The sequence below is a fragment of the Ambystoma mexicanum genome, chromosome 9 (genome assembly GCF_040938575.1).
Source record: "Ambystoma mexicanum isolate Mex_15411 chromosome 9, UKY_AmexF1_1, whole genome shotgun sequence".
NCBI lineage: Eukaryota > Metazoa > Chordata > Amphibia > Caudata > Ambystomatidae > Ambystoma > Ambystoma mexicanum.
In genome coordinates this window covers 1,289,540,340-1,289,563,781 of record NC_090931.1, presented here as the reverse complement: position 1 = coordinate 1,289,563,781, position 23,442 = coordinate 1,289,540,340, and the positions used below count along the sequence as shown (strand labels likewise).

At 45.9% G+C, this 23,442-nt stretch overlaps 1 protein-coding gene across 2 annotated transcripts in view; it reads right to left on the bottom strand.

Annotated features, from left to right (window-relative positions):
• LMLN (leishmanolysin like peptidase) overlaps positions 1 to 23,442 on the bottom strand; it is a 951,783-nt gene that overhangs the window by 216,299 nt on the left and 712,042 nt on the right. The window lies entirely within an intron of this gene.

The window sequence follows — 23,442 nt, the reverse complement described above, 5'->3', positions numbered from 1 at the left end:
GCTACATAGCTTACAGCGTCTATGCTTTGATATGTCAACACCAACAATGTTCAGGTTTGCTGAAAGAGAAACCAGGAGGCAAATACAGAAGCAAAAAAAATAATACATTAGCCGTGTTGTCAAATCTGTTCAGCCTCCTCAAAGATGAGGAAAGGACACTGTATTGGAGTGTGCAGATCCTCAACACAAAGCGACAAGTAAAACATGGTTTTATTTAACAGACAACTGTAAGGACACTAGCTAACTCCATCTTCAGTACAGTTTACCTCGGACAGATCCATGCACCAGACAAATAAACAATAATAGTGTGAGGCTGAGGGAATTACTGATTGGGAGGTCAAGATAAAGGACACAAACATTCATACTTTTAAACGAGGAAAGTAATCAAAAAAGATTGATCCTTTCCATAAAAGTAAAGGAAGGGGGACGCATTTCATTGATTTGATGTTAAAAGAGGTAGCACTTTATAAAGCAACTGGTGTAAGGAAATGTTAAGATGGATTTCTAAAATCAACCAGAGGGGTAGATTTTGGGAGGCAGTGAAGTCTAGCCAAACCTAATTAAGGTAAGGTAGCTGAGTGGCAAGGCTTAGACTCCGGAGGGGTGTGAGAGTGGTCTATGGCTACAAAGAGTCCACACAAAGCAACACCAATAATTCCAATTAGACCAGTACAAAAATATACTATGGTTTATTACGCCTTTGAAAAACACACTAAGCAACTGAAAGGTCTAGGCAAATATTATCACACACTTACTATAAAACAGATATAAACATTCTCCCTTCGGAGAAGATTGAAATAATTTGATTCAATAAACAGTGTAAAACGAAGTAGTTAGTTGCAACACAATTCCCTAACATTTCGTATGTCCAGCTCTAAGATGGTTTATGCCCTTAAAACATCAGTCCCAAAGTTATACTTTTTGGGGAGATTTACTATGTGATTGGACGATTGTTGTGCAAAATGCAAGGAGCTAGTGCAGTCAGACTAAATTTCCCTGCAGCATGCAGTCCCTCTCAGTCAAGGTACGAGTTTAAGATGATGACATTGAATGGCCTCAACCAGTTACATTGGGCCACTAACACCCTGCTCGAGTCCTAGGATCAGGTTTTAAGTATACATGTTCCTACTTTACAGTGTTACGACACGGAAAAAGCATTTAATCCACAGCGCTTTGTAGTAATGGAGCCTTATTTTATTTCTTGCAAAATGGATGAGCTACTGTATAAACTTTCATTTCTATCATGCAAATTCTTTATTTATTTGATTTATATAGCGCATAGACAAGGCCCATAGGCATAATAGCGTTGGGACAAAACTCACAAACGTGAAATCATCACAAATAAACTGAGGGACAGATGGCGGAGATCACATAGCTAGAGAAATGCAAGTTCAGTGAAAGAGAAATGATTTGAGGTCATGTTTGAGGGAAGCTATAACACTCTCTCAAGTCAGGGGGCATGGCATTCCAACATCTAGGCGCAGAGTGAGAAAAATACCCTTTGGGCACTGTAGACAGTTTTATTTTTGGAATATGCAATAGCTGAGAGTTGTTGGAACAGAGAAGTCTCTGAAAGGGAAGACAAGACAGTCTCTCAGCTAAGTAGCTAAGACCTTTGCCATTTAGGCACATATGGGTGATGCACATTGTTCGATAAGTAACTAGTCTCCACAGGGAGCCATTGCAAGGACCTCCTTGCGTTAGAGACGTGATCCAATCTCTTTAAGCCTTCCACCCACAACCCACACCGCATTACAATCCAAACCGCATTGTTTTGGAAGACTTGCAGACGGGCCATTTCACCCTTGCCGGTGCCCTGTAATAGACTAGCACAATAGTCCAGTCGGGCCCCAATGATTGCCCTGGCAATAGTGGCACAATTAGTGCGGTTCAGAAACGGCCTAATTTGTGCCAACAGCTTTAGGTAGTAGGCTGAACTGGAAACCAGGTTCTTGATGTGTGACGTCATTGAGAGTTCCCGATCCAGGACGACCCCCAGAGTTTTAACTTTGGGGAGCGTGGCTATGATGCAACCTGAGATAGTGAATGACGGATATTCACTATCAAGCTTCCTTAGCTTTGGTGCCATACCTGCAATCATAAGCTCTGTTTTTTTGTATTGAGAGCAAGACAGTTGTCTGCCATCCAAGATTCAATTCGCTCATTGATACTATTTACTGTCGAGTGTCTTTTATGATCCCCAGAAAGAGGGATCAGACACTGCATATCAACTGCATAGTTTGCATATATGACCCCTTTTTCTTCTAGCATCTCAAAAAGTGGAATAGTGTAGATGTTAAAGTGTAGGTGAGTAACATGCCCCCTGAGGTACTCCACAAGAAACCAGGTAGTCATCGGCCATGGAGTCATTGCGGAAGACTTTAGCTTTTCGTCCAGAGAAGGAGTTAATCCATAAAGCTGCTTCTGGGGAAAATTAGCTGTGTTCCTTAGTCTTTGTGCCAGTATGGTGTGATCTAAGTCAAAGGCCAAGAATAAGTCTTGTAGCATCAGTAACACAGTGCTCCCCCTTGGACGGGGAGGGTAAATAATATGAGATCATTGGTGAGAAAGTCTTTACTCCAAAATCCTGCAGGTGCCCACTTCCAAGAGTGTTCAAAACTCAGGTCCATTAATGCTCTAGGGCAAGGACGTGTGCCTGAACGCACTTGTAAACGTGCTTATAGACAAAAGCATACACGTGGAGGCATGAGGCATCCTATTTGATGAACCTTGAGTGGCAAGGATACACTTGGTGGCAAAATGATAGCTAGCGCTTGAGCAGCTTTTTCAGCCACATATCTCAGGGATATTTTGGGGGCAATTTTAACAATATTGATAAGATTGAAATTGTTATATGGTGTGGATAGAAGACGAAATATTACAACAAACTTACAAAACGAAAAGATAATTTTTAAATTAGTATGATAAACTAAACAATCGCAAATGGATATTTTTGATATTTCAAAAAAATACTATGAACACTATGCCAATGTTGTTGGATTAGACAGATATTTCAAGATGGCTCTTAATTTGGTATTAAGGTTTAGTTTAGCATGTAAAACGGTTAAGGCATTTATCAACAGTTGAAATTCAAGGTAAATATTGTAAAAGCAATGGAAACACTACTCCTTTGTCTTAAAAAATAAGGCCTCAATGCTAAGGTGAGTAGGTCTAGTGCCTTTAAGGCTCACAAGTTCCATGAAGAGACCTTTTTAGGGTGTCTTAGGTCTTTAGAAGTGGAGAAGTGGAGAAACAAGTAGTGGCAAAGCTAACAGTTTTATTTATTTGTTAGTTTATATAGAGCCAGCAGCTCGCAAGCATCAGGGTGCTGACATATACACAAAGGGACAAAACATATAAAATCACAGGACAAGACGCTCAAAAAGTCATTAGGGGTTTCAGTTTCTTAGGACCGGTTTATCATTTGAACAGATGTGTCTTGAGTTTTTTCCGGAAGCTTATGTATTTTTGTTCTAGTCTTGCAGAGATGGGCAGGTTGTGCCACATTGTGGATGCTTTAATATGGAAGGCTTTCCCAAGTCAGTTAGCCTTTTTGAATCTGGCAATTTCGATTTGACCTTTTGAATCAGACATAAGTGTCCGTCTTGGTAAATTCGTGACCAGATTGTTTTTCAGGTAAGACGGGGCAGACCCGTGGATGCATCTGTGTGTCAGCATCATAGCCTTAAATGCAATTCTTTCCTCAACGGCTAACCAGTGTAGATTCATTCTATACTCGCTTATGTGTTCCTTTTTGGACTTACTTTTAATAATCCTTAGCGCATTATTTTGGATGTTTTGGCATTTGGCGATATGACCCTTATTTTCTCCCAACATAAGGGCATTGCAGTTATCTAGTCCAGAAATGATGGTGGATATGGGTTTTGTTGCAATTTTCCTTCGCTTAGGTAGGGGTGTATTGACTTGAGGAGACAAAGGTGATACGCGCATTTCTTGTTTAATTGGAGAACATGAGCTTCGGCACTCATGGATGAATCCATGTAAATCCCTAATGTTTTTACTCCGTAAGGTTGAAAGAACAAAGGTAAATACCAAAGGTTAGAGGTCCACTACCAATTGCTCTACTCTAGGGGAAACACAGAAGGATCCTTGGCGAGAATTCCAAGGATCACGACCAAACAAGGGAGAGATAGGGTCAGGACTATGCACCTGTATAAACCTATGGCTGGAGGGGAGGTTACAAAAAGGTAAGCAAGCTTGTCCCACAAATGTAGATTCCACCACAAACCACAGCCTAGGATTGCTAGACCCGCTGAGTCCATTTAATTCTTTCATTGGTTCAGTTACAGGGGGACGATGGTCTGTAGGTGCAGTGGTCATTTTCGGTGACGTGATTGGGTCCAGCTATTTGGTGTTTCATTGAGATGGTTCCTGATGCTCTGTAGCTGGACATCCCAGGCACCCAGAGATGCAGACCACATTGGGGAATGATCGAAGAGGGCAGCAGTAAAGAACACTGCACTTAATCAGCAGCAGGCAACTCATGTGGTGAGGACAAACATGACTACAGGATGGCCCTACTTCAAGATGGAGAGCAGCAGCTGTAAGAGTACTGTTCTTATGCCACAAGCTGTAGACCTGCAGAGTCTAAACTTAGAACGAGGACGATGAACAGAAGCTGCCTAGGGTGGAGCTGGTTAGCCCTCACAATGGTTCCGGGACCCTTCTGAAGGATCCAGAGGGCAGGACCGCCATGCAAGGCTCCAAACTGGTTAATCCCGCCAGGTCAAAGCACCAATGAGGACATTTAATAGATTGATCGAGTGGGAAGTGCTTCACCAGGTCCTGGCTGGAGGCATTGCTGCATGTCTTCCACGATCATCGTCTTATCTTCAGTGGGATGAAGCTCTTTATAGGGGTCTTGGCTCTAACAATCAGAAGAATGGCTCTGGGGGTCTTCCTTTTATCCTGAATTCTAGACATGATCAGCACCAGCCCTCCAATGGAGAGGATCTACACCATTAAAACTGGCAAGGGCTGTCCAATCATGGGCAGCATCTTGCCCCACATCTGTGCAGCAACTGACATAACTCCTGGCCAAAGTGTGGATTGGGACCAGACAGTCCCAGCCCTCACATCCGGCCAGATGCTCACATACTTTGCGCAGGAAAGTCTAAGCTTTGCCCAGGAAAGGGCTTTCCATTTCTATCCTGAAAGGGCAGGAAAAAGGCCAACGGGCAAGATGGCCAATGACCAGGGCATAAAACATGACACATTTTGGGTGCACAGTACTCAAAAAAGCATTATGCAGTAAAAAGCAAAAGTGCATGTGGGAAAAACCATGGTAGAGAAATATCGACTGCCACCAGCCCGTCTTGGACACATCATGAAATTAACAAACATATTACTAAGAGAAAACGAAAAAGAATTTAAGAAAAAGTACCCATCTAGTGATTAAGCATCTTAAAAACAACAATCAACCTCTGTTAGGGGAGTTTTCTTAAAGTCCCACTTGGTAGTAAGACTTCAGTAAACTATCCCAGTGGTTTGTAGATCCCCAACACTTAGTACACGTCTGTACTACTGCTGGAACCCTGGTAGAGTGACTGATCTTAAGGTGAAGATGTGAGCTGTAGGCAAGTGCACTGAGCCCAGTTATATATGCACATCAAAGAAACACGTATAATTGATATAAAATTATATATTTATTATATTTACACCAGAATCACTTTGAATACTTAATAACTTAGCACTGCAACACTTCGGAATACGTTAGAATACACTTCAAAGAACACGTCTTAGTTTGTGATCGTTCGCAGTTACATTTGTTGCAACGGTAAAAAGTGAAAAGACAAGGCCATCGTATTATTGGTAATTACGCGCACTCACAGTTCTTAGTAGAAATACGGAAAGGCATTTACTCTGTACAGACACAAGCAAGTGACTTTAAGGGTTAAATTCTTAGTTACTGTAATGCCAGCAAGGTTCAAGGTTCTAGAGATGTGTTCTTCACTCAGCAAGTCTTTTAAGTCCAAAAACAACCCTAGCTAAAGGCAGTTGGAGAGGGCTTAAAGTCTTGGCAGGCAGTAGAATACAAAGAGTTCCTGTGGATTTATTTCAGTCTTTAAAGATGCAGCAAGTTAACAACTAACAAAGGAGACCCTGTTAAGGACTCGATAAGGGGACACAAGCAGCAGCTTGGGTCTGTGGTAAGAGGGGGTACTCTGGACACCTCTGGGTGCACTCCAACGCTCTGAAGCGACTTCACGGATCAAGGTAAGCAATACCTTTTTCCCCACAGTACCTTAGGTTTGAAGAAAAGATTGTGGCTGTATTCTCCTCGATGTGACGGCGCTGGACCCGACCTCCAGACTTCTTGGTAAGATGACGAAAGGCAGGACAATGGACGGGATCTCTCAGCAGCAGTCTCGAGGGAGGACCTCTGGCACGGCTTTCATCACCTTCAACTTCTTGAGTCACTCTGATTTTGGCACTGTTTCTGCAGCACCAACAAAGGATGTGATTTGCCTGGTCAATCTTCTTCGCTTCTCACAGTCTTACACTCTGCTGAGGGGTCTGGGTGAGTTGGATCGGATCTCTGGAGTGTCCTTGAGGCCTCAACAAAGAGTTGGACCAGTTTGGCCTTTCCACGATGATGCACTCGGAATGGGCATCAGGTCTCCTGGTATTGGGGTTTCTCAGCTCTGGAAACTCGTAGGACCTCTGGAAATGGCTCGATTATTTTTTTCTTTATTTGTGACTCAATCAACATGCAATTCTTCACAATACATAGAAATCAAATACATTTCTTAAAAGGTTCACTATACATATTCATACCAATTCACAATTCATCTAAAAAAGACAGTACATAATAAATTCATCAGCACAATTCTTCTAAAATTCACCATACATGTATTAAGATACCCTAAAATGATTAGGATTCTGAAAACAAAAGAAATGCCAAGAAACAGAAAAAGAAAAGAGACAACAGAAAAGAACAAAAGAGGGACAAAATTATGAAAAATCGAGAAGGTAGAATTTTGAAGAATGGGTAAGGCGAAGGAGAAAGGAGAGGAGGGAGAGAGATAAAAAAAAGATAAGGTGAGTATGTAGACTCAACTTTCTAATCTCAGCATAGTTAATCCCTCCTCTTCACATTAATGCAAATCATTGACTCCCCCCACCCCCTTGTTCAACGAGGTTGATTGTTGGTTCTATTTTGGCTAAAAACCGTAAAACTTTTAAAGACAGAGCGGATTCCTTTCCTGCCAACAAACTATTCCAAAACTCTTCCATTTCTAACCAGTCCACGGTGTGGACGAAGCGTAGAAAGTGGTCAATCCTTGTGGGTCTTATAGCTAGCTATATTATTAAATGTGTTACATTTTGTTGCTCACCCATTTGGCACAGATTCAGACACCCTACACCACATTTGCTTTGTTCCTAATGCGCTGCAAGTCTCGAGTATAGAATAAATTTAGGCAGAACCTCAGAAAATCCACCCTCCATTTTGAATGTGGAAATTTCCTAAAATAGGGCAATACATAACCGAGGGTTTTGTCATTTACAGGGAAGTTCTTATAAAAGGTCATCCCAACATATGAGGTTCTTGTTAGGATCCAATCATTAAATCCCATTACCTTTTTTACCCTCAGGGGATTATCCATTAGGTCCTTTTCTGAGAGTTGACACTTCAATAGTATCTCAGCAGCCTCAAGTTTCAACCCCATAAGAAAATCGTTTTTGTCTTTCTCCATCATATTCTTAATGTCCTTGTATAAAGAGTTCTTTAGGGGGCATATGATCGATCTGTAAACCATTATCCTTTTCCATTTGGCCAACCATTGGAAGGACTGTAGATGGCTCGATTAAAAGTTCATCTTGGGGCTGGTTGTTCCCACCAGTCAAAGGGAAGGAGTCGTCCTTTTTGGAGTTCCTCTGTCGCACAGAAAACATGGTCAGGACAGCAGTGGTCGCTTCACAGTGTTGCAAACGGTCTGCAGGCATCTCTGGTCGTCATCTTCTTCGGTTACTGCAGCTTCCAGTGGTTGACTTGCTTTACACTCCAGAAGCCTCACCTTTTATACTGTTCCAGCACTCACCCCTCTGCAATCTTTCTCAGCAGTTTACATAAAGGAGCGTTTGGCTGTCCATTCAGGACAGCCTGACACCCAGTGGGAGCTGGTCCCATTTAGGTACTCTGGCAGACAAAGGATAGGGGGGTGAAAAACTCCTCCCCCTCATTCTGCCTGCCCAGACACTCGGGAGCCTAGGCGGAGACACCCAAGCGTTCCTGCTAAATGCAAAACACACACACAGGACCCCTCCCACGAGAAGGGCTGACAAAGAACCACCACGTTAGAAATGGCAAATAAAGAAGGGAGCCCCTAAATTGGTACTCCGGTGACCCTGCTGTGCTTAACCGGGGCTGTGGGTACAGCCTGTGGTAAATAAATTGCACAATAGTTGGTAGGACACATCCACTGCCACCAGCCATAACTAGGAGTTTTGTCTATGTGACATAAAAGTCACAGGAGCAGAGAGAGTATCCCCTTGTCACTCCACTGAAGGTGGGGTGTGCCAATCTCTCAGACTATAAAGTTTTAAGTATCTCTCTATCTTTAAGAACTGCAGTTACTCGAGGATATAGCAAATAATCTCAAAAGAGGACCCTAAGGGTCCACAGCAACAATGCCCATAAGGAGCTGTGTGCTGCAACAGAAAAATGCAGATGCATTTAAGAGGTATGGAGGAAAGTAGACTCCATTAGACAGTAAAAATATGACGGAAAGAGTTCAAAAAGACAGAGCCCATAAGAAGGAATGATTGGAAAAAGGCTCCACTCATTCAGTATAAAAGAAAAAGGTCCAGAAGTCCAGCAACAAGTTCTTGGGGTCTCACTAGAAGAGGGGATGAAGCACAAAAATGATACATCTCCCTAACAATCTCACACCGATAGCCTTGGTGTCAGGCCAGTGCCCTCAAAACAGATGAACTAAGCAAGGGAAGTAAAGCAAAAAGGCTCCAATTACCTTCAAATGTCAGGACTGGAATCAATAGCAAAACCTTGAAGGGTTCTATGGATTCCAATGGAGTGAATGCTGTAAAAAGAACATCTTTCCTAACAGTGTGTTTGATAGCATGAGAAACAAAGTTACCAATTGATTGTGTTCCAGCAGAGCACTCACTCCTTGGAGACACAATTTTTTACAAACTAACCACAAGCCAGCATTTTCTGTGTACTAGAAGAGTGTTTTTTTCTGCATACAATTCACGTGATGATTGTTAGGCAAGATTTGGAGCAGTACCCTTTGGGTGCACTACATCAACCTTCACCTCCTGGCAATAGGAACCCAACCTTTGGTACAGGTCTGTACTACACAGGTTGGTAGCGTGGCTGAGCAGCCAGGTTTATCTCAAGAGGGGTCAATGTGAGCAGGTGGGGAGTTACACAGAGATTTACAGTAACAAGTATCCAAATACACACTTACACTCAAGGTCTCTAGATGTAACAATTATTAATGTATTTAACAGTCAGTTTTAATAAGCCTTCTTCAGAAGGGGCAATATAACAGTAACACACAAATACACTCCAAAATGCAGACTCTTAGTTTCTCTAAATCAGCAAATACCCATGTGGGATGGCACACAGACACCTCCTACACCCTCAGGTGACTTAAATAGCTAGGACACTGTGGAAATGAATATATCACTGGTGCATTTAGAGCAATTCTGAAGCAGGTAAGTACCTTTGAACCCCCAATGCAAAGTAAGTTAACCCCTTCCTGGAAGGAAGGCAAAACACAATCAGAGGGAAGAAGAGTCATTCAGGGAGCCAGGACAAGGCAATGTCAATTGGGTAAAAGTCTAGATGAGCTTCAAACACTTCTTGCAGGTAAGTAAAAGTCTTGCACAAGGTTTAAGAGTCTTTGTTGAAATGAGGAATCAATGTAGGGCCACAAGCTGTTAGGCTTGTGAGGAGTAGAAGCTGCAAGAAACTCTACAGAAGCAACCAAGACAAGTTTCAACAGTCCAAGTAAGGCTACAGAACAAGAGGTAAGTTCTCTTAGATTGTACAGTACCTTTGGTTAGAAGAAATTGTTCCTGCTGGCTTCTGTTCCTGTGCAGCTCTGCAGATCCTTTTGTTCCTGGGCCTCAGTCGAGGGGACAAGAAGGAGACTGTAATGGGACGGTCAGTAACAGCAAAGGGCAAACTTCAATTCAGCTGCACTTTGCGGTTTCAGCTTCTCGCCACTCAGCAAATAGTACCACTGTGGGTTCTCGGATACCACTCTGGACTTTCCTCGCATCTGGGGACCAGCACTTTGTTGAGGTGGCTCAGGCTTAGGCAGTCCTGCTTTCTGTGAGTCTGGAGGCTCTTCCAGCAGTTTGGGTCGGACTTAAAAGTGATGCACTCTGGGGATTTCAACATGGCGGCCGTGGTGAGGAGACGCGCGTGAAGGACGCTCCTGCCGGCCCGGGGGAAAAATAGCTCCGTAAACGCGTCGACCGCTTAAGTGGCCGGTGTCCTGCCGGCGGAGGACCCCCCCCCGCGGAGACAGTGGAGTGCCGGCTCTGAGAGTCGCGCTGGGACTGCGACGACCGCCGTTGAGGTGGGTGCCCGCGGGAGCGAAGTCCGCTGGCCCTGTGAAGAGCGGGATCGGAGCGAAGGCGGGGAGGAGCTCGGCGCCAGTCGGAGACCGCAGCGGAGAGCGGTGAGGAGGCGCCTGGCCGCGGCTTTCTCCCCGGGGGGAGCTTCGGTTGCCTGTCCCTCCCTCCACGTGGATTAGGCTGAGGGGGTGAGGGTCAACTGGAACGGCTGTGCAGCATCGGGGACGCCGCAACTGAGGACTGCGAAGGGCTCCTCCTCCGGCGGGGGGAGAATTCGGCGCCGGCTGGGGATGCGGCGAAGCGCCGGCGATCCTGGTACCGTGGAGGTGGTGGGTGGTCCTTACCCCCCCACGGCATTCTTTCAAGGCCGCCTCTGGTAGCGGTTTAAGGCACCCAGGTGGGACTACAGGTTGGGCTGCCTGGGACACTCCGGAGGACCTCTCACAGAGTCTGATCCGGGGGAGTGGGGGCCAGGTGTGGCTCCGCCTCAGCAGCACTAGCATACAGTTGGTGTTTTTAAACAAGAGAAGAGCTGTGGATAGTGTCCGTGCGGTGCCAGATACCGGAGTGGGGCGGGTGCTCCCTGGATAGACTGAAAAGGCGCGTAGCTCATCAGGGGCCCTCCCGGAGTACCGGGGCAGAGACTAAGGACTACTCCTGGTAGAGTGTGAGGGAAAGGCACCTTCTGGGGTTGTAGGGGGTGTGCTCCCCCCCCCATTGCGAACTCGCGCAGGGCACGGGAGTGAAGTGGTGGAGCTGGCAGAGACCTTCCTGGGGGTACAGGATGTCCAAGAACAAAGGTCTGAAAGGAAGGAGGGGCCCCTCGGGGGCGACATCTACCTCTGCCAAACGTGGCACAAGTGTGATCCAGCTTTGGGCGAATGACATGGAGGGCGGTCAACGTGGGAAGCCCCAGAGGGACACTCCCGAGTCCTTGAACCAGGACCCCTCGCAGGGTCATCAAATTTTGAGGGAAGATATGCAGGTCTTGTTTAAGGACCTGCAGGATACCTTTATGTCCACGGTGCAAGACCAGTTTGCCAGCATGAGAGAGAACATGAAGCAGGCAGTCCAAGACATCAGGCAAGATGTCGCAAAACTTGAACGCACTGACACCCTGGAAAAGGTTGTACAAAACTTGGAGGAAGATACCCTGCAATACAGTGAAACCCAGGAGCGTCTAGTCTGCCTAACCCACAATTTAGAGTTGCAGTGTGAAGATCTTGAAAACCGATCCCATAGGGCTAATATTTGCATAAAGAACATGGTGGAATCGGTGGAAGAGAAAAATTTGAAGAAGGCGGTGCAAGAGGTGTTCCGGGACATTCTGGCAGAGAAAGATGCAGAGTTCATTAGGGTGGATCGGGTTCATCGTGTGGGTCCTAATCGGACAGGAGAACCGGGGGAGCGCCCCAGGGACGTGTTGGTGGCGATGTCATCGTACCCCCAGAAGGAGGAGATTCTGAGGAAAGCCAGGGGAATGGATCATATAAAGATGAACGGGGTGGAAATTTACCTGTATCAGGACCTGGCGCAAGTGACTTTACAGAAGAGGAGGGTGATGGCCCCTGTCGTCAGGGAGCTAGTGAATAAGAAGATCAGATACAAGTGGACCTTTCCATTTGGGTTACTATTCTCCTGGGAAGGGAAGTCACAGAGGGTGACTTCCTGTGAAGAGGGTCTTCATCTACTGGGCATCCAGGAGCAGGATGTAGACAGCAGAAGACCGCAGAGCAGGACCACGCCAGGTAAAAAAGCCATGGGAATGGAAGGAGGTCCAGCGCAGTAAGAAATAGATAGAAGAGAGAATGTCCTGATGTGCTAGTAGTAAGTATGTCAGGGGGTGGCAGGCACTGGTATAAGGGGAATGAAAGTATTTTGTGACATAGCAGTCGATACGCCTCACTTGTCAGTTGAAATAGGCCCGGTGGGAGACGCAATGTGGAATCTGTTCGGTAGGGTGGTAAGGAGATGCAGGGTTTTGGACTCCCCGAGATGTCCCCCCCCCCCCCCCCCCCCCGAGTTACTTGAGGGACGGGTGCGAAAGGGCTGAGCACCCTAGCAACCATAGGATCCCAGGCCCTCCTTGGGACAGTTTCGGGATGTTGGGGGTTATTGGGGTGGGAGGGAGTTACATGGGGTTGGGAGGGGTGGGCGAGTGGTGGCGAAAGGAACGAGCCAGGTCCAAAGGGAGCACATATAGGGAGATGGGCGAATTAGGATGGGTAAACTGAAACTACTGACATTTAATGTCGGGGACTCAATGCCCCGTTCAAGAGGACGAAAGTGGAGGAATTCCTGAGAAGGGAGAGGGGGGACATATTGTTTCTACAAGAAACGCATATAAGACTGCGGGACAGGGCAAAGCTACGTCTCCCGGCTACAGGCGGATAGTACAGACAAATCCCTCTGACAAAAAGCTGGGGTACTGATTGCCTTCTGTGATAGGGCGCACATTAATATACACAGTACCCAGACGGATAAACATGGGCGATTTGTATTTGTGAATGTCACTATAGAGGGAAGGGTGCTCACTCTAGCTTCAGTATATGCCCCAAATACTGGGCAAGATGGTTTCCTAAGAGAGGTACTGGACCGATTGCAGGCCTTTGCGGAGGGGGAGACAATTTTAGGTGGAGACCTGAATCTGGCTTGGGATCCAGCGTTGGATCGGAGCTCGGGGAGCCACTCTGGCCCGGTAGGTCCTACTAAGCGGCTTTGCCAAAAAATGAGCCATCTTGCGTTGTGTGATGTCTGGAGGGAAATTAAGGGTCAGCAGAGGGGGTATACCTGTTATTCCCATGTGTATGGTTCAATGTCTAGGATTGACTACTTTTGGACCTCGGTGGGGCTGTTGGGATATATTCGGGAAGTGGAAATAGGGCCTATCTCTCTCTCAGATCATGCGCCGGTTTGGATTGAGTTGAAAACTTTTTTTAAAAGTTTTTTTTATTTACACATCACCTGGTTTTTATTAAACCTTAGATGCAACCTTTAAATACATACATAAAATTGTTTACAAGGAGTTATTTACGAAGAATTGTTTGCGAAGAAAGGAGAAGAACGAAAGAAAGAAAAAAAGGAAAGAAAAGAAAATCCTTTTCCTCCTCAAAGAACAAGTCTATAGAAGTTGTTTTCGTCCAACGTTTGTGATTTTGATATCCTCCATGGTGGTGAAGATTAGCCTCACAAGCTGAAGTACGGCTAACGACAATGAGAGCCGAGCCCCCCATCTGATGCAAGCCCACCATTCGTCCTGCGTTTTCGTTGTCGATTCTTCAAGGAATCTCCCCAAGTATTTGGCTCTTATAGAGTTTAAGGGCTCACACACTAGCACTAGGTGTTTCAAGGTCTCAAAACATTTGTTGCACATCCGGCAGTTTAGTACACTCTCTTCCTGGGCCTTTGTTCTCCTTTCTGTAACCACCCGTGTTGGATAGAGGTCTAGACGAAATCTTAAGAAAGTTTGCCGCTCAGATGGAGAAGGAAATCTGTCAAGGTAAGATATGACCAATCCTCTTCTATAGTGTTCCGCTGGTTCGTCCACGTACAGTTTGTAGCCTTTCACTTTTTGCTCTGTCCAAATCCAGTCAAGGTCCAGTAGTTTGTGCTTCACCCTCATTGGGTTTTCAGTTGATGTTTTGCCCGAGAGGGCTAGAGACAACAGTATAGAAGAGCATGACTCATGACAAGTTTTTAGAACTTCTACATGATTCCCTTCCATGGCCTCCTTAATTATAGAAAACCCACTGACGCCTGGTGGATGAAGACATTTCCTCAGAAAGGATAAGGATTTCCATTCCATCCGAGAGTATAGGCAGGACAAGCCAAATTCCCTCCGAACCCGTCCTGCAGGTTTTGAGTTCGGCAGTGCCAAAACCCTCTTCCAAAACAGGCCTTCGAAACGGTTCCAGTTTTTGGGATCCATAAAGAGTTTGGCCTCTGCTGCCTAGGTAAGTATAGGTGCAACTTTCAATTTGTAAAAATCCAGAATTGGAACCATGGAAAATTTACAGTAGTGCCCTTTAATAAGCAACGCTTGGGATGCCAAGTTGTTTACTTTACTTCTCAAGTGGACGATGCCAGGAACATCGCCCAAGCTGTTGTTTAGGGTTATCCCCAAATACAACATCGATGCGACCACTGGTATTTGTTCTCCGTTCAAAGACCAACTACATTTGTTCCGCTTCCTGGCCCTGCCCCTGTCACCCAGTATCAGGATTTTAGATTTTTTGGCATTTATTCTGAGGCCATTTTTGTGAATGTAGAGAGACAAGTCTGTCAATTGTCTCTGCAGCCCAATTTCCGTCTGGTCAAGGTTGAACAGGTCGTCAGCAAATAGTAGTTGTCCCACAGAATGGCCAGCGATTTTAGGCGGAAAGCATCTCATTTTCGTGAAAGCCTCAGCCATGTCAGATATAAATAGACAAAAGAAGGCCGGGGCCAAGCGTCAACCCTGCTTTAACCCGTTTTCTGAAAGAATTTCATTAGACAGTAGACCCTTTCTGTCCAACCTGATTCTTAAGGTGGTATCACAGTGAAGGGCTTCCATGGGTTCTCTCAAGGCTTGGGGACAACCCCATTTCTTAAGTTTGTCCCACAGGATTCTGCGGTCCACTGAATCGAAAGCCTGTTCCAGGTCGATCGAAGCAATGTAAATCGACCGTATCTTTTTCTGGTTGACCAGGCACTTAAGTATACTAATAATGAATATGTTTAAACTAGTGCCAATCCCCTTTCGGAAACCAGACTGCCACTGATCCTGGTGGTGGGACATCAGACTCCATTCCTTAAGGTGCCTCAAGATGATTGCCGCAAATATCTTGCCGACCACATCAAGGAGGGTGATAGGCCTGTAGTTACAGGGGACAGACCTATCCCCCTTCTTGAAAATGGGGACCACTATAGAACGGGTCCAGGATAATGGCAGTATCTTTTCCCTTGCCACGGTGGTAATTAGTTTGAACATAAATGTTGCCCAGCCAACTGGGTCTTTCTTCAGAATCTCATTGGTCAGGCCGTCTGGGCCTGCCGCCCTCGACACATTTGACTTCTCTATGAGATTGGTTATTTCTTGAATGTCAAAATTAAAGTCCCATGCAGCTTCTGAGTTTGTGAGGGACTTGGTGTACTCCGGCCCTTTGGATGCATATAAGCGTTTGAAGTGCGCCTCCCACACTTGTGCAGGTACTGAATTTGTTGTTTTTGATTCCTCAGGGCCGTTCAAGTCATTTATTAGCTTCCACACACCTGCTGTATTTTTCCGGGTGGCAAGCAGCAGCATTCTTTCACCGTCTTGCTGAATGATTTGTTGTTTGTGATGAAATAACCTATCTTTGGCTTTTTTTAGCAAAATTAAGTTTTGAGTTGTTTTATATTTTTTCACTCGTCTTCCCAGTCTGTTAATGTCTCTCTTTCTTTCTGCAATCTGAGTGTTGAAGACATACTTCTTCGCAAAGGTTGGCTTCATAGAAATGGCCTGCTTTTCTCTAAAGGCCTGTAGGAAATCTGGGTATTGCAGTACACTGCCACCTGGACAAAGTGGATCTGAGTTCAAGGCCAGCAGGGAGGATGTTACCAACGACAAGTTTCTTTTGTTGATCCGTAAACGATTACCTCCCGAAGAAACCTGGAGATTCTGATCATCTTGATGGTACCTCGCTGATGGATTTCCAGGGGCCCAGTCTGTGCATTCGAGTACCAGGAGATTGTGATTGCTTATCTCTGTAGGTGTCACTTGTAAGGAGGTCAATTTTGTTCGTAGATTTTCTGTGGCGAAGATGTAGTCGATAGTACGAGAGAGCCCCCCTCTTCCATGTTGCAGCTGCTGGTTTATCACCCGGCAAGTTGCCATTGGCCATGTAGATGTTTCTCTCGGTCAACTCCTTTTCGAAATCCAGTCCACTTCTTATATTCTCAGCCGCCCCAATTGGTAACACTTCTATTTTGCTGCCTTTCTTGTCGAAGCACTCCATATTAAGATCACCACAGAGAAGTACAGCCAGGTTTATCCTAGTAGACCTGGCCTCGTCAATTTCCCTTAGCAAGATATTTTTAGTACTCTGCTCGTTTGCCGAGCTGCTTCTTCAATAGATGTTGCAAATTAGCAGCAACTGGTTCTTGGTTTCCCAGTTGGGTGAAGTTATTTGTGAAAAGGTGAATTGAATTTCAGAATTAGTGTTGAGGTGATTACAATTAAGCCACTCGTTCATTTTATTGTAGTTAGAAGGCCTGCCATTGGATGACCTTTCACCCCCTTCGTGGCCGGGTTTAGGTGTACCTCATAGCCCTCCAACACAGGTGTCTCCCTCAACCAGGTTTCCTGGAGGCAAATAAGGTCGTATTTGGTTAAGTTTATTTCACTTTTTCCAAATAAATGTACAAAACCCCTAGTGTTCCAGCGAGCTATTTTCTTAGTCCTGAAGGGGTTCGTAACGCTCTTGGTCTGGCGTTATAGTGAACCTGCCAATGTTCCAGCTAGCCAACTCCAGTCTTCTTCACTGTGGACCTTTTGTCCCACCGTTTTCTTCAAAGTGATGCACCTACTACCCTTGTAGATGCCAATTTTTTATTCGTCTGTGCCCTCTTTAAAGTGACTGCCTGTGTTGTTTAGGGCAACAGACTTTTCTTGTGGGAGTATTCTTTGGCCTACATCCTGATTCTGAAGTGGGCTTTCGCTTGAACTTGTGTGATTTTCTAATTCCTTTAATGTGAACCCATGAGCATTCAGTTTTGTCCCTTCTTTGACAAGTACATTTTTGGTGTTACGTGATTCTATATGAAGGATTACATTGTCAAAAGTGGATTCGCTCGGAAACTCGATTAGATCGATATCCTTTGAGTTTACTTGGTCTAAAGTTGGTACACATCGCAGTAACCTCATCACGTTGTTTCTATTCATGACGAGGTTGTCTGGAAATCCTAAGGTTCTTGTCAAGGATAATTTGAACGCCTTAGTTTGTGTGGTGTTGTTTAGATCTTGCTCCGTTACTTGTTTAGTTTTTGTAGCGACTCTCACCGGCTTGCTGGTTTCTGCCCATGTGACAAATCGTTTTGGGTCTCCCACGGAGGTAAACCCGTGATGAATACTAAGATGTTTCTTGTTCGCCTCTATTGGTGCCCTCTGTATTAGCATAGATCTTCTTTGTTCCATTGTCAAAAAATATGATTCACAGTCTGGAGAGGTAGTATCTACGCCCCCGTCCGATGATTCGTCAGAAGTTTCCACCTTGTTGGATCGCTTCGACATCCATTTAGGAATTATCTTGTCCTTTTTGTCAAGCGGGACAAGGGGCCTTAGTTCTCTACTCCTGGTGTCTTCCTTACCCACATTTTGGTTTTGCGCAATGTTTGTTTTTGTGCTGGTACTTGGAGGCCCAGAGTCCCTTGGTTCAGGTCGACTAGTAACCTGCTGCTGACAGTCGTTTGTCTCGAGTACCCTTAAGCTGTTGTCATCCGAGTAAATTGACAAGTTCATTAAATCACTTTATGTGCCACTATTTGACGATTCATGTTCAGAGTCCTCTTCATTAATTGAGTATTGGTCTGTCACTGTGTAGGGTAATGGCCCTTTTGTGTTCGACAAGAACCTTGTGGGGACTGCCCCTGGTCCTAAAGTTAGAAAGTTTCTTGGAAGAGTGGATTTGTTGGACCTAATTGGCCTGCAGGCTCTCTTTTTAGTTACAACTGGAAATGGTTTAATTTCTGGAGTTTTTATTTTTGTTTCTCCGCTGTGTGTGTCAGAAAGAGAAGGTTGTTTCTTTAAGTAGGTGTTTGATCCCTTTTTGTTGAGGACCATCTCGGGGCTTTCCGATTCCCTCGTTCCTTTTGTTTGAGCCCTGAACATGTCATAGTTTTTAATTTGAGGCAATATGGGGTCGGTCACCATTTCCCTGGGTTTAACAGACTTGTTCTTTTCAGGCAAAGGCTGAATACAAGCCTTGTCCTTGGTGCTAGCTAGGGAAGTAGACACCAGGTTAGGTGGGGTAGCCGTGAGTTTGACTGTGTTAGTTGATGCCTCTTTTATTGGGACAACTGTGGAGTCCTCTCTTGTTGGCACAGTTGTGGGCGGTAAATCTGTTAGAATTGAGGTTGCAGTATACTCCGCGCGGTGGGATCTGTTTGAGCACTTAAAGACAGTGAGTTGCAACTCAACCGGTCAACTCTCCGTTTTTCTTTCTGAAGAATAATTGGGTCCAGTATGCTCTTACAAATTTGCGTAATTTGTTCGGTGTTTTTGTCCAGATTTTACTGGAGTGCTGAAATGAACCCTTCCACGAAGATCATCTTAGAATGCAGCATGGCTAGTACCGTGGTTTGGTCACGGAGTTGCTCAGTTTGAGTCTCAATTAATTTCATAAATGGAGACATTGTGATAGCGAAGGCTGAAATCATTCTTGCATCAATTTGCGCAGTTCCTTGGGACTGCTCCTCAACCTGTGCCGCTGCCATGTCCAACAGAAGATCTTCGTCTGACAGAAGAGCTTGACAGCGTTGTCTTTTACTTGGAAATGGAGCCTGCTGACGTGCTTCAGCATGTGGAGGCCTACTGGAAGACCCCCCTGGCCAATGCGGCACAGGCCTTTGATGTAGTGATTTTTCTACAACATTTAGACGAGCCTTGAGAACCACTCTGTCTTTTTTTTGTTGATGAGTCGGCGGTAGTGAATCCTGGATTAAGTGTGCACCGACATTGCCTTGTGCCATTGTAGAACTTTGTCCTGTGCTAAAAATGTCAGGGTAGGAACCTAAGTTAGAGGTGAGACCAGGTGGGTTCCAACTTTTAGCAGTTATATTGTAACGTGATGTTTTCTGTTTAAAGTTAGGGTCTGTTCCAAAGGTAAATAAATCCTGTGGAAACGAGACAACATCTGAACGGCCGCTCTGGCCAACCACTTGGGGTGGATTAACCAGAGACAACAAGCCTCCTTGGGCCAGTAATTGAGTGACTTACGGGCTAACCATTGGATTCAGTACCTCCTCCCCCGTTATCCATGTGGAGAGTTATCCTCCTTGGCCTCAACTTCCACGGCTATGTTTTCCGGGGACGAGGGTTTAGTCGGGGTAGTAGGAGTTAACTCAGTCATTTCATTTGTGTTTAGCAACAGGCTTGTCTGTCCGTGGTGACTCCATGTGATTGAAGCTGGTTTTCATATGATAAAGTAACTTTTGAAATTTCAATGGAGGGCGATAACACAACCCTAGACATTGTTTATAGAGTTGTCGTGAAAGTCAATATTTGCACAAAATTGTTAGTAGGAAAATGTTGTTTACCTTGAGATGAAGTCGCTGACGTTCCTTTCCACTGGCGTCCCATGCAGCCCGTACAAACCTAGATGTCGGTCACTGCCCTTGCTGGTGATGCAGCACTCATTAACAACCCTCTGCTGGCTCCGTGCAAGTGGGGATAGCCGTGGGTATGTAGCCTGGTCACGGCACATGACGTGCGGCAAAGCAGCAAACAGCGAAGCAGTGTCTTTGGAATGCAGACCGCCCTTAACTTGTGCCGGGCTTCAGTGTCTTTGGAATGCAGACCGCCCTTAACTTGTGGCAGCCTTTTTTTTTTGTTGAAAACACCGGAGAAAAGGTCAAGACTTTGGACCTGGAGGTTCCCGCACAGGGTCCATCAGGACTCGGTGATGGAGGCATCGGTCAGAGAAAAGATTGAGGAATACTGGGCACTTAACGACAAGGGTGAAGTGAGTGTAGGCATGGTATGGGAAGCCTTTAAGGGTGTGATTAGGGGGCATGTTATAGCCTTGAAAGTGGCCAGCGACAGACAGCGGTTCGCATGGGAGAGGGATCTGGAGGCAAAAGTGGCTGACATTAGAGCAAACTTAGTTAGTGCCCCAACTCTTCGCCTGAAAAGAGAGCTGAGACAAACAGAGGCCCAATTAAATACACTCCGCACAAAAAAAGCGGAGAGAAACCTCCTTTATCTTCGGCATTATTACTTTATGAAGGTGAATAAGGCCGATAGGTATTTAGCTAGGCAGCTGAAGGCGAAGCAGCAAGACATGGCCATCAAAAAATTAATGAATGGGCGGGGGGAAACGGTCTCCACCACGCAGGAGATGGGGGAAGTCTTCAGAGAATATTATCGACAGCTATACTCCTCGGATGCTCCTAATGCGGGGGCTCAGATCTCCTACTTACGAGGGATAAGATTGCCTAGGCTTTCGGAGACGGAGAGTGCGTTATTGGAAGGAGAAATTAGGGAGGATGAGGTGAGATCAACTATCAGAACACTCCGCCCTAATAAAGCCCCGGGCCCTGACGGTTTTATGGCGTCTTTTTATAAGAAATATGCTGCGCTGCTGTCCCCGTTTTTGGCTGCACTTTTCAATACCTTTGGGGAATCGGGCTCGGTGACCCCGTCAATGAGTGAAGCCAAAGTGTTGGTCTTTCATAAGGCAGGCAAAGATCGCTTGTTACCACAGTCATACCTACCCATAGCTCTTATGGATTTGGACTCCAAAATATACAAGTAGGTGCTAGCGGCTAGGTTGGCCCTAGTGCTCCCCAAACTGATCAATAAGGACCAATCAGGCTTCATTCAGGGCCGGAAAACCCATGATAATATTAGGCGGGTCATACACCTAATTGAAAAGTTGGGGATTAAGCAAACTCAGGCAGTGCGGTTAGCGTTAGACGCCGAAAAGGTCAATGCCGTTTAGGACTATGGAGGGCATGGGTTTCGGAGGCCAATTCATGAGAATGGTTAGAGCCAATTATAGCACCCCCTCAGTTAGAGTAGCTTTGAATGGGGAGATCACAGACAAAATAGAGCTTTCAAGAGGCACAAGACAAGGGTGCCCTTTGTCGCCTTTGCTCTACGCCCTCTTCCTAGAGCCGTTTCTTATAAAGGTGAGGGAACTTCCCACGATCGTGGGGGTGGACATGGCGGGCACCCGGCACAAGATAATGGCTTACACGGACGATATGTTAGTTTTACTAACGGATCCGGCCCACCCTCTCCCGGTGGTATGTCGAGAACTGGAAAGGTTTGATAAGATTTCGGGGCTGAAGATCAATAGAAATAAATCGGAAGCACTGGTTTTGGGGTGGGGGAGGTGCGGAAATAGCCCGGGTGTTGTCTTCCTTACACTCTAAGGTGCAGAATGAAGGGATTAAGTATCTGGGGGTAACACTTACGGGCAAGGTGGAGTCTCTTTACAAACAACATTATAAAGGTTTCTTGGCAAAACTCAAAAGTGAGCTTGACCGTTGGAATCCGCTGACGATTTCCTGGTGGGGACGTATGGTTTCGGTTAAGATGTCGGTCCTTCCTAAGTTGCTTTACCTTTTTCAGGTTTTACCGATCCCCAAGAACTTTATTTCGAGCCCTTACTAAAATGCTATACCTCTTTGTCTGGAGAAGGAAGCCGCCTAGGGTCGCAATAGGGGTAATGTCGGCATCCCAACAGGACGGAGGTTTGGCTTTCCCACATTTCCTCAGATATTATCAAGCAGCGCAATTATGGGTCCTAAGGGAATGGATGTGGGGCGAAGAGCGAACAAAATGGGCTGATCAGGACAGAGCTGTAGCCAGAGCTCAGTTGAGGGAACTGTTATGGAAGGGTACACAGACCAGACACTCAATTTTGCGAATAAGCAGAGTCTTGGGGGCCACAATGGAAGCGTGGGACGCCCAAACGAGGAGAGGGGTTATGACGACAGTGCCAGGTCCGTTCAGCCCCATGTTTGGGAACCCAGATTTTCCACCTGGGTTGGAGAGGGGAACTTACGAGAAATGGGAATATGCTGGGTGGACTAAGATTGGTGAGATGTTCCAGGATGGGGAGGTGAGGGACTCAGACATGTTCAGATATGGACAGCTTCGCCACTGGTTGGTATTGCCAATTATCAACCGAGCAGCCACTAGGGACCTCCCCTTTGAACATTACACCATAACCAACACAGGGTCGAAGAAATTTGTCATAAAGTTGTACAAATTCATACACGTGCAGTCTGAGTAGGTCAAATGGACCTATATGATAAAATGGGAACGAACGAACAATGGGGAAGCCTATAGCTAAACAGCTGTGGAAAAACCTATGGGGGGACATTTTTTCCCTGACCTGCTCCATTCAACTGAGGGAAATGTGGGTTAAGATGCATTGCAATGGCACTATACGCCTGAGCATCTGAATGGGATGTTCCCGTCGGTCTCCAAACTTTTCTGGAGGGGTTGTCGGGCGGAAGGCACCTGGATATGATATGATATGATATGATATTTGTAACGCGCCTATACACAAGTGTTTCAAGGCGCGACGAGGCAGGGAGGGAGGGAAACAAGGGGAAGACAGACAAACGATCCTACTAGGCCAGGTGTCATTCAGATCGCGCAAGTGCAGAGGTAAGGGGAAAAAGGAGAAAGTGCAGGGGGAGGAGGTGGGGGGGAAGTGCGGTACAAGGTAAGTAGCGTAAAAATAAATAAATAATAAATAATAAATAAAAGGGCCAGCTGGTGGCAAGTGCGAGGTAAGTGCAGAGCAAGTGCTGGGAAGGGGGCTGTAGGGATGCAGTGACAGTCCCACAGTGCAGGGGGAGCCAGGGAGGCAGTGCAAGTGGAGAGTGGCTGGGACCTGGACCGAGGTCGCTGAGAGTGGCTCAGATGCAGGTTTAGTGCAGAATTCAGTGGGGAGTTAAGCAGGTTTAGCAGGGGAGAGGGAGAGAGAAGGCAGAAGCGAAGAGGAAGGTTTTGAGGTGCTTCCGGAACCGGAGATGGTTCTCCTGGAGGCACATATGGTGTGATTGTAAAGGGATACAGGCTTTCTGGGCTGAGGTGAAATCCCATATGAAGGAGATGTTCCCCTACGTGGACCAGATGGGGGTCCAGGTTTGGCTTTGTGGACTGAGAGATCATGC